Source organism: Amblyraja radiata, chromosome 2 (genome assembly GCF_010909765.2).
Source record: "Amblyraja radiata isolate CabotCenter1 chromosome 2, sAmbRad1.1.pri, whole genome shotgun sequence".
Lineage (NCBI taxonomy): Eukaryota > Metazoa > Chordata > Chondrichthyes > Rajiformes > Rajidae > Amblyraja > Amblyraja radiata.
The window spans coordinates 127,759,807-127,774,140 of record NC_045957.1 but is presented as its reverse complement, the minus strand read 5'-3'; positions in this window follow the sequence as shown (position 1 = coordinate 127,774,140).

Genomic DNA, 14,334 nt, shown 5'->3' with positions numbered 1-14,334 from the left:
CAATACCATTTATTTGTCATTTGAACCTCACATGAGGTTCAAACGAAATTTGGTTTCTGCAGCCTTACAAAAAAAGAACCAAGACACACACCAACACAATTCAATTCACATAAACATCATTACAGTGAGTCCTCCTCACTGTGATGGAAGGCAAAACATTAAACATATCTCTCCCCTGCACTCCCCTCTCCCCCCCATGTCAGAGTCAAAGACAGAGTCAAAGCCCCCGGCGGGCGATGTTAAATGTCCCGCAGCCATTAAAGCCACGCCGGGTGATGCAAGGCCACGCACCGGGTCTTGGTGTTGGAGCCCCGCGGGCTCTTGGTTTGGAGCCCCGGCGGGCGCTCACAAAGTCCCGCGGCCATTCCAAGCCGTGCGGGGCGGTGATGTAGGCCCCCGCTCCAGGTAATCTTCAAACCCCGCAACTCGGGCGGGAGAAGTCGCCGTTGCGGGGTCTCCCGTGCAGGGGAAAGACCTTAAAGTTCCCCCCCCCCCCACCCCCACACACATACCCCGACAAAAAAAACAATAAAAACTACATAGACAAGACAGAAACAATAAAAAGACAGACGGACTGCAGAGGCCGCTGCTGACAAGAGTCGCGCCGCCCACTCTTGTCAGTGTCGGGGGAAGAGACAAATGGAGGCTGCAAAATGAAATGACTGAACTAAAACTGATCTTCCTTCCAAATTGTGCAACTTAGTGTACTAAGTGAGAGCCTCCATAAAACGCATGAATGGAATATAAAGAGCTGTGTGGATAAACAGTTATAAGGCCTGGATAGAGTGAATGTTGGGAGGATGTTTCTTTTCATGGGAGAGTGGAGGACCAGAGTCCATAACCTCAGAATAAAAGGATGTGCCTTTATAAAGAAGATCAGGAGGAATTTCTTTAGTCAGAGGGCGGTGAATCTGTGGAATTCATTGTCACAGATGACTCTGGAGGCCATCAATGGATATTTTTAAGGTGGAGATTGATGGATTCCTGATTGGTAAGGGTGTCAGTAATTATAGGGTGAAGGCAAGAGAATGGGATGAGAGGGAAAGATAGATCAGCCATGATTGAGTGGCGGAGTGGACTTGATGGGCCGAATGGGCCTATTTCTCCTCCTAGAATTATGAATTTATAAACTTAGGAGACTGCCTGAAATATCTGCCCCACATCACTTGCATATAAGGTTTGCACTCGAGGTCTGGTGGATATGATACAAGGTATTATAAAATGGAGGTACACACCTGTACATCAGTTTATCGTAAAATTCCTGAAGTACTTAAAAAAAGCAAATTTTGACCAATGATGAATTCAGAAGTTACTGGAAGCAGGCACGAGTGCTGAGGTATGAGATTGATTGGAATAAGCTGGGGGGGGGGGGGGGGGGGAGGCAAGCTCCCTGAAGCTCTAATTTGAAACAGCTATGAACTTTAACACTGCACTTTCTGGCATTCTGCTTTATTGATATCCTGACATTTGAGCGTACATTAATCTAACTTCCCAATCAAACCTCTTGAAAAGTGACAGATATTTGAAAGGTTGAAATTAAACTGATTGCAAGGTTTCGATAAGTCAAAATAAATGGATTCAATAAAATAACAGTGAAATGTTATGTGATTATAGACAATGGTGATTTAAGAGTTGTATACTCCTCTGAATGTGAAAGAAAGTATTGTACAGGAATTGAAATCATTGTAAATATGATCAATCGATTTCTCAATTAATTCATGAACATGCATCATTAAACAGGGCCTGCAGCCTGCCTGTTCCAAGGATTGAACGTTATTGTTTTCCATCACAGTGAGGAATGTGGAGTCTCCTGTGATGGATGTTTATGCTAACGTTTACAGTATCTGGTTGTGTGTCTTGTTGCTTTTCACGTAGTATGGCTGTATGGTATCTCAAATTCACCATACCTTCATTGGTGCATGTGGACTATAAACTTACCTTGAAACCTTGAACCTATGTTGGTCACAAGGAGAAAGTGCAAACTGCAGATAGATAACACCAAATGTTGGGATTGATCCCAGGTCAACAGACTTATGAGGCATCAGCTCCACCCATTGCACCCCATTCCCACAGTGACCCTATTTACATTTTCCTTAAATATATGCGTTTGGCCTCTTTGCCAGGTTACATCATGGCCACCAAAAAAATCTCATCATAAATAAACAATTGTAAATAGCCGCTGCTCAGAATTGGGCGCTGAAACTTACAAACCAACACTGTTCCTGAATGTGGTGGTACATTCTTTCATGTTTTTATATGTTCTGCCTGACGGGAGAGGGGAGGAAAAGGGAATGGATGGCGCTGGAGCAGTCCTTGATTATGTTAGCTGCTTTCCCGGGGCAGCGTGGAATGTAGATGAAGTTGATGGGGGGGGGGGGGGGGAGCTGGTTTAATGGATTGGGCTATATCCACATTCTGCAATTTCTTGTGGCCTTGACAGAGCTGTTGCCAAACTAAACTATGATGCATCCCCAAGAAGATGCTTTTTTTGGTGCATCTGTAGAAATGATTGAGAGTCAATGGAGATATATCAAATTAGGGTTAGGGTCATCAGCCAGAAGAATATCCCGACCTAAACGTCCATCTATCCATTTTTTCCAGAAATATTACCTGACCCACCGGTTACTCGAGCACTTTGTATCTCTTTTTGTAAACTGGAATCTGCAGTCTTCGGTTCTACCGAATGTCCTTAGTCCTCGAGGAGCAGAGACATTGATGTGCCTTCTTGGCCTTAACATCAATGTGCTTGGACCAAGAGAGATTGTTGGTGATATGTACACCAAGGAACATGAAGCTCTAGACCATCTCCAATTCAGCACAGGTGATGCAGAGTGCGGTGTGTATTCAACTCATAGTGTTGGATCTTGAATCAATGACATGAGTACAGGAAGGAGATAGAGAGCTTAGTAACACAGTACAAGATGACAAATTTATCATCAGCAAAATGCATGAGCCAGACATCAATTTCAGCAAGTTGCTGACCTCACCATATGTACAGGTTTGCATGGCTCACAATAATGCCCCTGTCCCACTTAGGAAACGTGAACGGAAACCTCTGGAGACTTTGCGCCCACCCAAGGCTTCCGTGCGGTTCCTGGAGGTTGCAGGTGGTTGCGGAGGTTGCAGGTAGTGGAAGCAGGTAGGGAGACTGACAAAACCTCCGGGAACCACACGAAAACCTTGGGTGGGGCGCAAAGTATCCGGGGCTTTCCGTTCAGGTTTCCTAAGGGGGACAGGGGCTTAAGCGATCCTGAAACTCCAGTTTCTTTATAGATAGCATTCTCCCTTTGGCTGCAGAAACTGTAAAACAGAATATATTCAAGTGTTGAGTAACTGAGGGCATTGGTGTGCAAAGGAACCTAAATGTTACAGTACATAAATCATTCAAGGTACCAAGCAAGTTATTAAAAATAAAATGGTATGTTACCCTTATTACAAAGAAGATTGGAGAAATTCACTGCAATTATATAGGGTCATGGTGGCACCGCACCAGAAGCATTATATATAGTTTTGATCTTCAAAACAAAGAAATATTTTATAAACCACTCTATTGGCCTGCTGGACTATGGTTAACGTTCTGTCACCAAACTGATGACATTAGTTATGGAACACCAATTTACAGGGTGAGTGGGAAGAATACTATTATATCCCACCTTAGTGGAGCAGAACAAACAAGGTTCATATTGTGATACTGATATATTTTAAATGGAAATATCTCTCCCTCTTTGGTAGAGTTATGCAGTGGGTTGTGCACTTAAAGCACAATTTAGAAATGTTGCTCCAGATAAAGGCTGAAAGAAGGATATACTTGCCTTCGAAGGAGTATGACAAGGTTTTAAACATGCAGTGTGTAATCTGCCCCTTCAGCAGACTGAGTCCGTGAGGACCAGTGAGGACCACATTTGCACCATCCTACAAACCAAGGACAATTTCCAATTTTACCAAAGCCAATTAACCTACAAACCTGTACATATTTGGAGTGTGGGAGGAAACTGGAGCACCCAGAGAAACCAATGAGATCACAAGGAGACTACAGACAGCATCTGTAGTCAGGATTGAACCTGGGCCTCTGGCAATGTAAGGTAGCAACTCTACCTCTGCGCCACTGTGCCGCCCTTTCACTGCTCTGATTCTGATGTAGTCTCAGGCCTGAAACGCTAACTGCGTTTACTTTTCCATAGATGATCGACATAGAAACATAGAAATAGGTGCAGGATTAGGCCATTCGGCCCTTCGAGCCTGCACCGCCATTCAATATGATCATGGCTGATCATCCAACTCAGTATCCCGTACCTGCCTTCTCTCCATACCCCCTGATCCCTTTAGCCACAAGGGCCACATCTAACTCACTCTGAAATATAGCCAATGAACTGGCCTCAACTACCTTCTGTGGCAGAGAATTCCACAGATTCTGTGTGGAAAATGTTTTTCTCATCTCGGTCCTAAAAGACTTCCCCCTTATCCTTAAACTGTGACCCCTTGTTCTGGACTTCCCCAACATCGGGAACAATCTTCCTGCATCTAGCCTGTCCAACCCCTTAAGAATTTTGTAAGTTTCTATAAGATCCCCCCTCAATCTTCTAAATTCTAGCGAGTACAAGCCGAGTCTATCCAGTCTTTCTTCATATGAAACTCCTGACATCCTGGAAATCAGTCTGGTGAACCTTGTTGTGGTAAAAAATCTGATGATTGTATCGTGCATCTTCTGTTTTTCTGTTTTTTCTGTTTTTATTTCAGATCTTCAGGATTTGCATTTGTTTTTACATTTTAATTTCCTTCTCAGTTTCCTGGGATGAGTTGATGTGCCCAAGGTGACGAGATTGAGTAGACTGGAACCTATTTTACTCATGCTTCAGGGAAATAAGAGAAGATCTCATAGCAATATGTTCAATGCAAGATAAGAACCAAGGGGGCCATAGTCTTCAAATAAAAGTTTGTCCATTTAGGAGTGAGAGGATGAGAATATCTTCACACAGGGTTGTGAATCTTTGGAATTCTCTACCTCAGGATGCAGAGCAGGGACGGACACTGATAGTATTGAATACTGAAGGAATTAAGTGATGTGGGAAATAGTGTGGGAGGTTGAATCTGTAAAAAAAAATCAGCCTTGAGCTTTTTATTAATGGAATGGATCCAAGGACCGAATGGCCTTTATTTCTTGTTTCTGTTTATATATGTGTGCTGAAATTTTCATTATTTTGTATTAACTTACTGACAATATATGTTATTTTATTGCACAGCTGAATTTCCAGTAATGTTTGGGACATTTCACATGAGAGCTAATGTTGCAAGGAAAGTAAAGATGTGATAGATTTGAGGAACATCGCTTTAATTATTTGTGGTATGAATAACAGCTGCAGCTTTGCAATCAAAGAATACTATTTTGGTAAAATTAAACAGGCGTATATGTGCACAAATTGCACTCTGCAGCCTGAGGTACTATACATGATGATGCGTTTGGCAAATAGACCACAGAAAATTCATTATAATGCTCATGCTAATGCATTTCAACAGTTTGGATATATTCAATCCTCAATTTAACTGGAAATTTTGACGTCTTGCCAAATAGTTAAAGAACAGTCTGTAATGTGTATGCACATCACAACAATCACATGAGCTGAATGTTTGCATAGTAGTATTAATGCAGTTCAACTAATCAAATTGAACATTTTCAGTATCTTATTTAAATTCATACAAGGGATGTGGGAGCTCCTGACAAGGCCAAGAATGTAATGCTCATCCCTAATTGTTATTGAGAAGGTGGTGGTGAGTTGCCTTCCTGAGCAACTGCACCTTTGTGGTCTTTGGATATTTATTATTCTGCATGCATTCTGAATAGAAATCATATCACAAATTCCTCTTTGTCAGTGAATTTTTTTGTTGCTACACTACTGTCAGTTCCTTTACATTGAGCCATGGGGTGTGGAGAGGGCTCATCTAAGTAGCATGTTACGATGTGCGTTCCAGTCCTGTAATGTGATGTTTGTCTGACAACATCTACAAGAATTAAATTTACTGCATAGACCCTAGCAGTCCTTCTTGTTCTTTCATCTTCCATCCTATTGCTTTAGAATTATGTCAAATTGACCTTATGTCAAGATATATTACCTTGTTAATGGCGGATTATGAAAACTGAGGGTTATATTGGTCTTTGTATTCATTCACTGGGAGTAATCTAGTACAATTGTTACAACAGACATGCAAACAGCAAATCCTTTTAAAAGTTTACAAAGAAGGCAATTTTTTTAAAGTAACGGTTCGGCACATCTCCGACGACTCTCATCAACTTCTACAGATACACAATAGAAAGCATCCTATTGGGATGCATCCCAGCCTAGTTATGGATGTAGCTCAGTCCATCACACAAACTCCACCCCCCCCCCCTCCCTCCCCCCACAGTGGCCCAGCAGTAGAGTTGCTGCCTTACAGCACTTGCAGTGCCAAAGACCCGGGTTCGATCCCGAATACGTGTGCTGTCTGTACGGTGTTTGTACGTTCTCTCCGTGACTGCGTGGATTTTCTCCGAGATCTTCGGTTTCCTCCCACACTCAAAAGACGTACAGGTATGTAGGTTAATCGACTTGGTGTATGTGTACATTGTCCCTAGTGTGTGTAGGATAGTGTTAATGTGCGGTGATCGCATGTCGGTGTGGATTCGGTGGGCCGAAGGGCCTGTTTCTGCGCTATATCTCTAAACTAAACTAAACTAAAACTAAACTAAACTACATCTACACTTCACACTGCCTTGGGAAAGCAGTCAATATAACCATGGACCATTTTCTCACCTCTCCCATCAGGCAGAAGGTACAAAACTGGGTATATTTGTCTTTGCACTACCTGTTGCACTTGGTAAAGGCTAGAACGTAAACAGTTTTAAACTGCATCTCAGTACATATTGGGACAGTGCCACAGCAGTAGAGTTGCTGTCTTGCAGCACCAGAGACCCAAGATTGATCCTGATTATGGGTGCTTTCTGTGCGGAGTTTGTACCTTCACCCTTTGACCTCATGGGCCTTCTCCGGATTCTACAGTTTCCTTCCACACTCCAAAGATGTACAGGTTTGTAGGTTAATTTGCTTTGGTAAAATTGTTCCTAGTCAGTAGGATAGTGTTAGTGTATCTGGTTGGCATGGACTCAGTGGGCAGAAGGACCTGTTTCCACGCTGTATCTCTAAATAAAAGTGCATGACAATAATAAACCTATATCAATACCAGCAAACTGATTAGGTAGCTGATCCAAATTGGATAAAAAGTTCAGTAACATAATGGTTAGAATTTTGGCTGATAAACTGAAGGCCAAGGATTGTCCATCAGAGTGGTCTTCTCCAATGCTACCCGATTTTAGTCTGGTTCAGTAAAACACTGAGTCAAGCACTGGATCACTAAACTTTATTTTATGAAACAATAACGAACTCCCTACACAATACCTAACCACCGCCGGATCGATCCTTGTCTCTGCTTGTCCAAGCCCTTCAGCCTTGTGCAAGCAGATACCTCCAAAAGATTATGCCATCCCAAGCACCCCTCCAGTAGATTGACAACAATCCTAGTGGGGATCACTATTTATAGGGTCATCAGACCCTGCGGGGCAGAACTACAATGGGGTGGCAGACCCTACAAACCAATCACATTACATTAAAGTGTTTTTGACAGTTTCCCAACCCAATCACAAAGTGCCCCATTACAATGTTTCTACAGAAGCTTCTGGAAAGAAGTCAGTTGACTCAAGTAATGCGACATTCTCCCAGGGAGTATAAACAATTCAAACAAGGCTTCACACTTCAGCCAATCATTAAACAGCAACACAAACACCTTGCAACATTATTTACAATACCGTTTCACACCCCCATTTATAACCAATCCCCACTATGCATTTGCAGACCTTCTAATCTCCCTCTGCAAACCTTCATACATATTAACAAAGTTAGGACATCTGGACCTCTCCTTATCATCAACTTCCATCTGGGATCCAGACTGCTTGGAGTCAAGACTCCATCTTGCAACTTTCACAGAAAGAGACCAAGCAGGCCCTGCAAATGCAAAGATCCTCCATATTCATAATCTCTATTTCGGCCAATATTAACGAAAATGCTATAGAATTGTAAGGACATCAGCCTAACACTTTAACTCTATTTCTCACTCCACAGTTGCTTCCTGACCTGCTGAGAAGCTCCAGTATTTTTTGCTTTTATTTCATATGTCCAGCATTTCCATCTATTTGCTTTTCATTTACCCCTGAAAACTTTGCTCACAATCAGTAATATGACCCAAATTCAAAACTTCCGTCGCCATTTCACCGCCACAAAACAAAACAGAACCAATCACTAGCTTATATGCAAGCACCCTCTTCTGATCTGTATAGATGTTTAGAATCTCTGAGTCTCACACCACAGAAACAAACCTTTCAGCGCACCATGTTGTACTTCCGGTGGCGCTGGTGCCAGCAGCCTCCACCTACAGCCCGGTATCTTTTTGTTTTTTTGTTTATTTAGTTATGTTAAAGTGTGTTTTTTTGTGTTTTTATGTGGGGGAAGAGGGTACGGTGCGGGGGATACCGTCCTTCAGCCGCTTCCTGGCCCCCCCCCGAGCGGCCTACCTACTGGATTGGCGCGGCCTTTCCTGCCGGGATCGACCAGAGCTCCAGCAGCGGCGGGACAGCGCTGTAACATCGCGGGGTTGGCGATGCCTTACCGGAGGTCGCCGTCTGGAGCCCGGAGTGCTGGACCTGCTGCACCGACATCATGGAGCTGCGGGCTCCCTACGCGGGCGGCGCTGATCAACAACGCGGGGTCCTGCGACTCCGCCTGGCTCGGCCTGCGGACTCGGGAGCTGCGGACTCGGGAGCTGCGGACTCGGGAGCTGCGGACTCGGGAGCTGCGGACTCGGGAGCTGCGGACTCGGGAGCTGCGGACTCGGGAGCTGCGGACTCGGGAGCTTCGGACTCGGGAGCTGCGGACTCGGGAGCTGCGGACTCCGGCTGCGGGAGGCAGCTGATCAGGAGGTCCGGGCCGCTGAGGAGGATGTTCACCGTCGGGGTTCGGCGTCGGCGTTCCACCAGCCCGGCGTGAGGGCCTGAACATCGGGCCACCCGGGGCGGCGACTGCGGGTGCTAGGAAGGCCTCGACCACGAGTGAACATCTGGGAAGAACGGAGGGGAGGCTGGCTGGACTATGGTGCCTTCCTCACCTTGGTGCCACTGTGTTATGTTGTGTCGTGGACTTTCAGTGTTTGTACTTTTTTTTAACCTCTATTTATTTTTAATATGTTTTATTATTTATTATTATTTATTTATTTTTATGATACTGCCTGTAAAGGGAAATTAATTTCGTTGTCTCTAACTGAGACAATGACAATAAATTTGAATACAATACAATACAATACAACCATGTTTTTGCTGCCCATCAGGTATCTAGCTAAATTGATCCCAGTTTCCAGCACTGGACCAATAAACTTCTCTGCCATGACATTTCAGGTGCATTGTTAAAGGGGGGAAGCCGCCGAGCTCGGCCCTGAAGTCCGGAGATTGCAGAGGAGGGGGCTGCTGGTGACGACGGATGCGAGGGACGAGGGATCCAGTGCCCACAATGGAAATGCTCCCTGTTGCGTGTGTAATATGTGCAGCCCTTGAATTCTGCTCCTGAAAATGTATCCATTAAGTCAAGTGCATTTGGCACATACGACAGTTTCTGTCCCCTTCATTACAATAGTAACCACATTTGTAGCTAATAATGCACTTTGTGATGAACTGAGGCTGCAAAATATGTTATCTTGCTTTAGCTTTCAAGGTCGAGGAGCTCATCCAACACTGCAGTATATTCCAGCCAACTGTAACAGAGGAGCAAAGATATTCAATGCCATTTCTGGGTCTCATAAAAATCACCCAGATACACTGACTAGGTAAAGGCACACATTGCTTTATGGTGACACATGGCCTAATTATGGAAATGTACAGTGACACTGAATTAGAGGCAACATAAAAAGCATGAATTTGTGTTCTGGACAGCACTGTTTTAAGAGCCATACACAAGAACAACATTGGTAACAAGAAAGATAAAAAAGATAGACCCATCGCTGAAAATATTCCAGAAAGATTATAAAATAAATACACAAGGAAGACCTCACTTGATGTAGTCTGTTGCAAGTGGAATTTTTATTATCATCTGTATGCAGAAAGATAAAACCAATATGATCCCAATCTAAGCAGATGGGAAATTATGTCATAGACACATAGAAACATAGAAATTAGGTGCAGGAGTAGGCCATTCGGCCCTTCGAGCCTGCACCGCCATTCAATATGATCATGGCTGATCATCCAACTTAGTATCCCGTACCTGCCTTCTCTCCATACCCCCTGATCCCCTTAGCCACAAGGGCCACATCTAACTCCCTCTTAAATATAGCCAATGAACTGGCCTCGACTACCCTCTGTGGCAGAGAGTTCCAGAGATTCACTACTCTCTGTGTGAAAAAAGTTCTCCTCATCTCGGTTTTAAAGGATGTCCCCCTTATCCTTAAGCTGTGACCCCTTGTCCTGGACTTCCCCAACATCGGGAGCAATCTTCCTGCATCTAGCCTGTCCAACCCCTTAAGAATTTTGTAAGTTTCTATAAGATCCCCTCTCAATCTCGTAAATTCTAGAGAGTATAAACCAAGTCTATCCAGTCTTTCTTCATAAGACAGTCCTGACATCCCAGGAATCAGTCTGGTGAACCTTCTCTGCACTCCCTCTATGGCAATAATGTCCTTCCTCAGATTTGGAGACCAAAACTGTACGCAATACTCCAGGTGTGGTCTCACCAAGACCCTGTACAACTGCAGTAGAAACTCCCTGCTCCTATACTCAAATCCTTTTGCTATGAAAGCTAACATACCATTCGCTTTCTTCACTGCCTGCTGCATCTGCATGCCTACTTTCAATGACTGGTGTACCATGACACCCAGGTCTCGCTGCATCTCCCCTTTTCCTAGTCGGCCACCATTTAGATAATAGTCTGCTTTCCTGTTTTTGCCACCAAAATGGATAACCTCACATTTATCCACATTATACTGCATCAGTCAAACATTTGCCCACTCACCCAGCCATTTCCAAGTCACCTTGCAGTCACCTAGCATCCTCCTCACAGCTAACCCTGCCCCCCAGCTTAGTGTCATCCGCAAACTTGGAGATATTGCCTTCAATTCCCTCATCCAGATCATTAATATATATTGTAAATAGCTGGGGTCCCAGCACTGAGCCTTGCGGTACCCCACTAGTCACTGCCTACCATTGTGAAAAGGACCCGTTTACTCCTACTCTTTGCTTCCTGTTTGCCAGCCAGTTCTCTATCCACATCAATACTGAACCCCCAATGCCGTGTGCTTTAAGTTTGTATACTAATCTCTTATGTGGGACCTTGTCGAAAGCCTTCTGGAAGTCCAGATACACCACATCCACTGGTTCTCCCCTATCCACGCTACTAGTTACATCCTCGAAGAATTCTATAAGATTCGTCAGACATGATTTACCTTTTGTAAATCCATGCTGACTTTGTCCAATGATTTCACCACTTTCCAAATGTGCTGCTATCCCATCTTTAATAACTGACTCTAGCAGTTTCCCCACTACCGATGTTAGACTAATGTCAAGAGTCATTATCATTTTTGGCACCTAAAGATAATGACTAATTGAATATTCCAAACATTTTCTGCACGAGCCTTTTAAACTGCTCTAAAAGACAGATTCGACGTCTGTGGAGTGGGTCAACAGTGGGCAATGCAATGATAAAGGTCCCCATCTAGTTGAACCATGACACATTCTGAATCAGCAGGGCCAACCCATCATCATTTGTAAAAGATTATGGAGTACTTTCTCAGCAAAAATTGAATTGATTGAAAGGTCATAAGGTCCTAAGTGATAGGAGCAGAATTAGGCCATTTGACCTTCAAGTCTACTCTGCCATTTAATCATGGCTTGTCTATCGCTCCCTCCTAACCCCATTAGACACATAGACACATAATCTGAATCTGAACAATAGGTGCAGGAGTAGGCCATTCGGTCCTTCAAGCCAGCACTGCCATTCAATGTGATCATGGCTGATTATCCACAAACAGTATCCCGTTCTTGCCTTCTCTCTCACACCCCTTGATTCCGCTCGCCCTAAGAGCTTTATCTAACTCTCTCTTGAATCAATCCAGTGAATCTGCCTCCACTGTCTTCTGAGGCAGAGAATTCCACAAAGGTTATGGGGAGAAGGCAGCAGAATGTGGGAGTAGATGATGGGCCAAATGGCTTTAATCTACTCCCTGCCTTCTCTCTACAGTCTCCTGCCATCTCCCCATCACCCTTGACACGTACTAATCAAGAATCTATCTATCTCTGCCTCCACAGCCTTCTGTGGCGAACAATTCCACAAATTCACCACCATCTGACTAAAGAAATTGTGTGTGTCTGGTCGCTCCACCATCCAAACTGGGGCCTGCACAGGGCTGGGGCATGATGTAGGCCTTCACTCACCATCTTAAGCAGCTTGCAGTGTCCCATCAGTAGCTCGGCGCTGACGTCCAACCAGGTACTTACATGTGTAGTGGCTCTGTCGAGATGCATTCCTGGCATTCTTTACTGAGCTGGAAAACATCCATTTTCTAGGCTTTCTTTTTCCTGTTTCTTTCTAAGACAAACTGCTGCCACCATGTTGTACTTGACCCTAGTGGCGGCGCAGCTCTGGCTGCAGCGGCTCTCCGGCAGTCCTGTTTGTTTTGTGTTTTTTGTGTTATTTATTATCGTTTTGGTTAGTCTAGTTTTGTTTTTTAGTTTCTGTTTTGGGGGGGGGGGGGGGTTGAAACGGGGCTTGCTGTCTCTCCCTGCGGAAGAATGCGACTTTTTTGTCGTATTCCCCTTCTCTGCCTCCATCTGCGCTGAGGCCTAATGGCGGAGCTGGCGACCTCGAGGCTCAGGAGGCAGAGCCCGCCAGGACTCACACTGGGCTCGCTCCCGTGAGGACGGCCCGGCTCGGGGCTGGAACAGTGCTTTCGTGAGGGGCTGTGACGCTCCCGGGAGGGCGGCCGGCCCGAGGAAGGAACGGTGCTCCCGTCGGAGTGGCCGAGCTCGGGGAGGTACGGCGTTCCCAGCCCGAGGGAGGAGCGGTGCCCATGTCGGGGCGGCCCAGCCCGAGGGAGGAGCGGCGCCCATGTCGGCGCTCCCAGCCCGAGGGAGGAGCGGCGCCCATGTCGGGGCGGCCTGGCGCGAGGCTGAGACGGTAACGGTACTCACGTGAGGGCGATCCGGCTCGGGGCTGGAACGGTGCTCCGGTGGCTGGGACGGTGTTCTGGCGGCGGTGACCTGAGTCCGGGGTTCGGCCGCGGGCCAGCGGCTGCGTCAGCAGGACTGGTGGGCGGCACCTTCGACCACCCCGGGCCGCGGTGTTTGAGCCGCGGGACAGTTGTAACATCGCCCGGGGGGTATCGCCTCAGCGCAGAGGGAGAAGAGGAGGGAAGAGACTGGAGACCTAAGACTTTTGCCTCCATCACAGTGAGGAGATGCTGGGTGGACTCACTGTGGTGGATGTTAATATGTGTTTATTGTTGTTTTTTATTGTATTGTATTGTATGTATGACTGCTGCAATTTCGTTCAGACTTCGGTCTGAATGACAATAAAGGCTATCTAATCTAATCTAACCTACTTTGTGGTCCGGTATCTGTTATACCATTGTTATGACTCTGGAATGACCACAAGTACAAGTATTTAGGGGTTTGAAGCTGAGCATAAATCTAGGCTATGTTTATTTCATGGCCATCTGGAACCAGGGTGCCCTGCCCATATTACGTCATTCCCACATATACATGTTGCTACGTGGGCAAACAAAGTAGTCCTTGTGATATAACAAAGTAGTCCTTGCAATATCACAACATACAATAGCTGGGAATGCTGAGAATTGGGACTCATAGTCTGAAAATAAGGAATAGGCCAGAGATGAAAATCTTTGGAATTCTCTACTCAAGAGGCTCAGACATTCAATATAGTCAAGTCAGAGTTGGATAGATTTTTTGATAAAATCAAAGGATGTGAGGTTACTGCAGGAAGGTGGTATTCAGGTACAAAACTAGTTAAAGTCTTATTGTTGGATTTATCTTGCACTAAACGTTAGTCCCTTATCATGTATCTATACACTGTAAATAGATCGATTGTAATCATGTATTGTCTTTCTGCTGACTGGTTAGCACACAACAAAAGCTTTTCACTCGAAGGCAGGCACAAAATGCTGGAGTAACCCAGCGGGACAGGCAGCATCTCTGGAGAGAAGAAATGGGTGATGTTTCTAGTTGAGACCCTTCTTCAGACTGATGTCAGGGGAGTG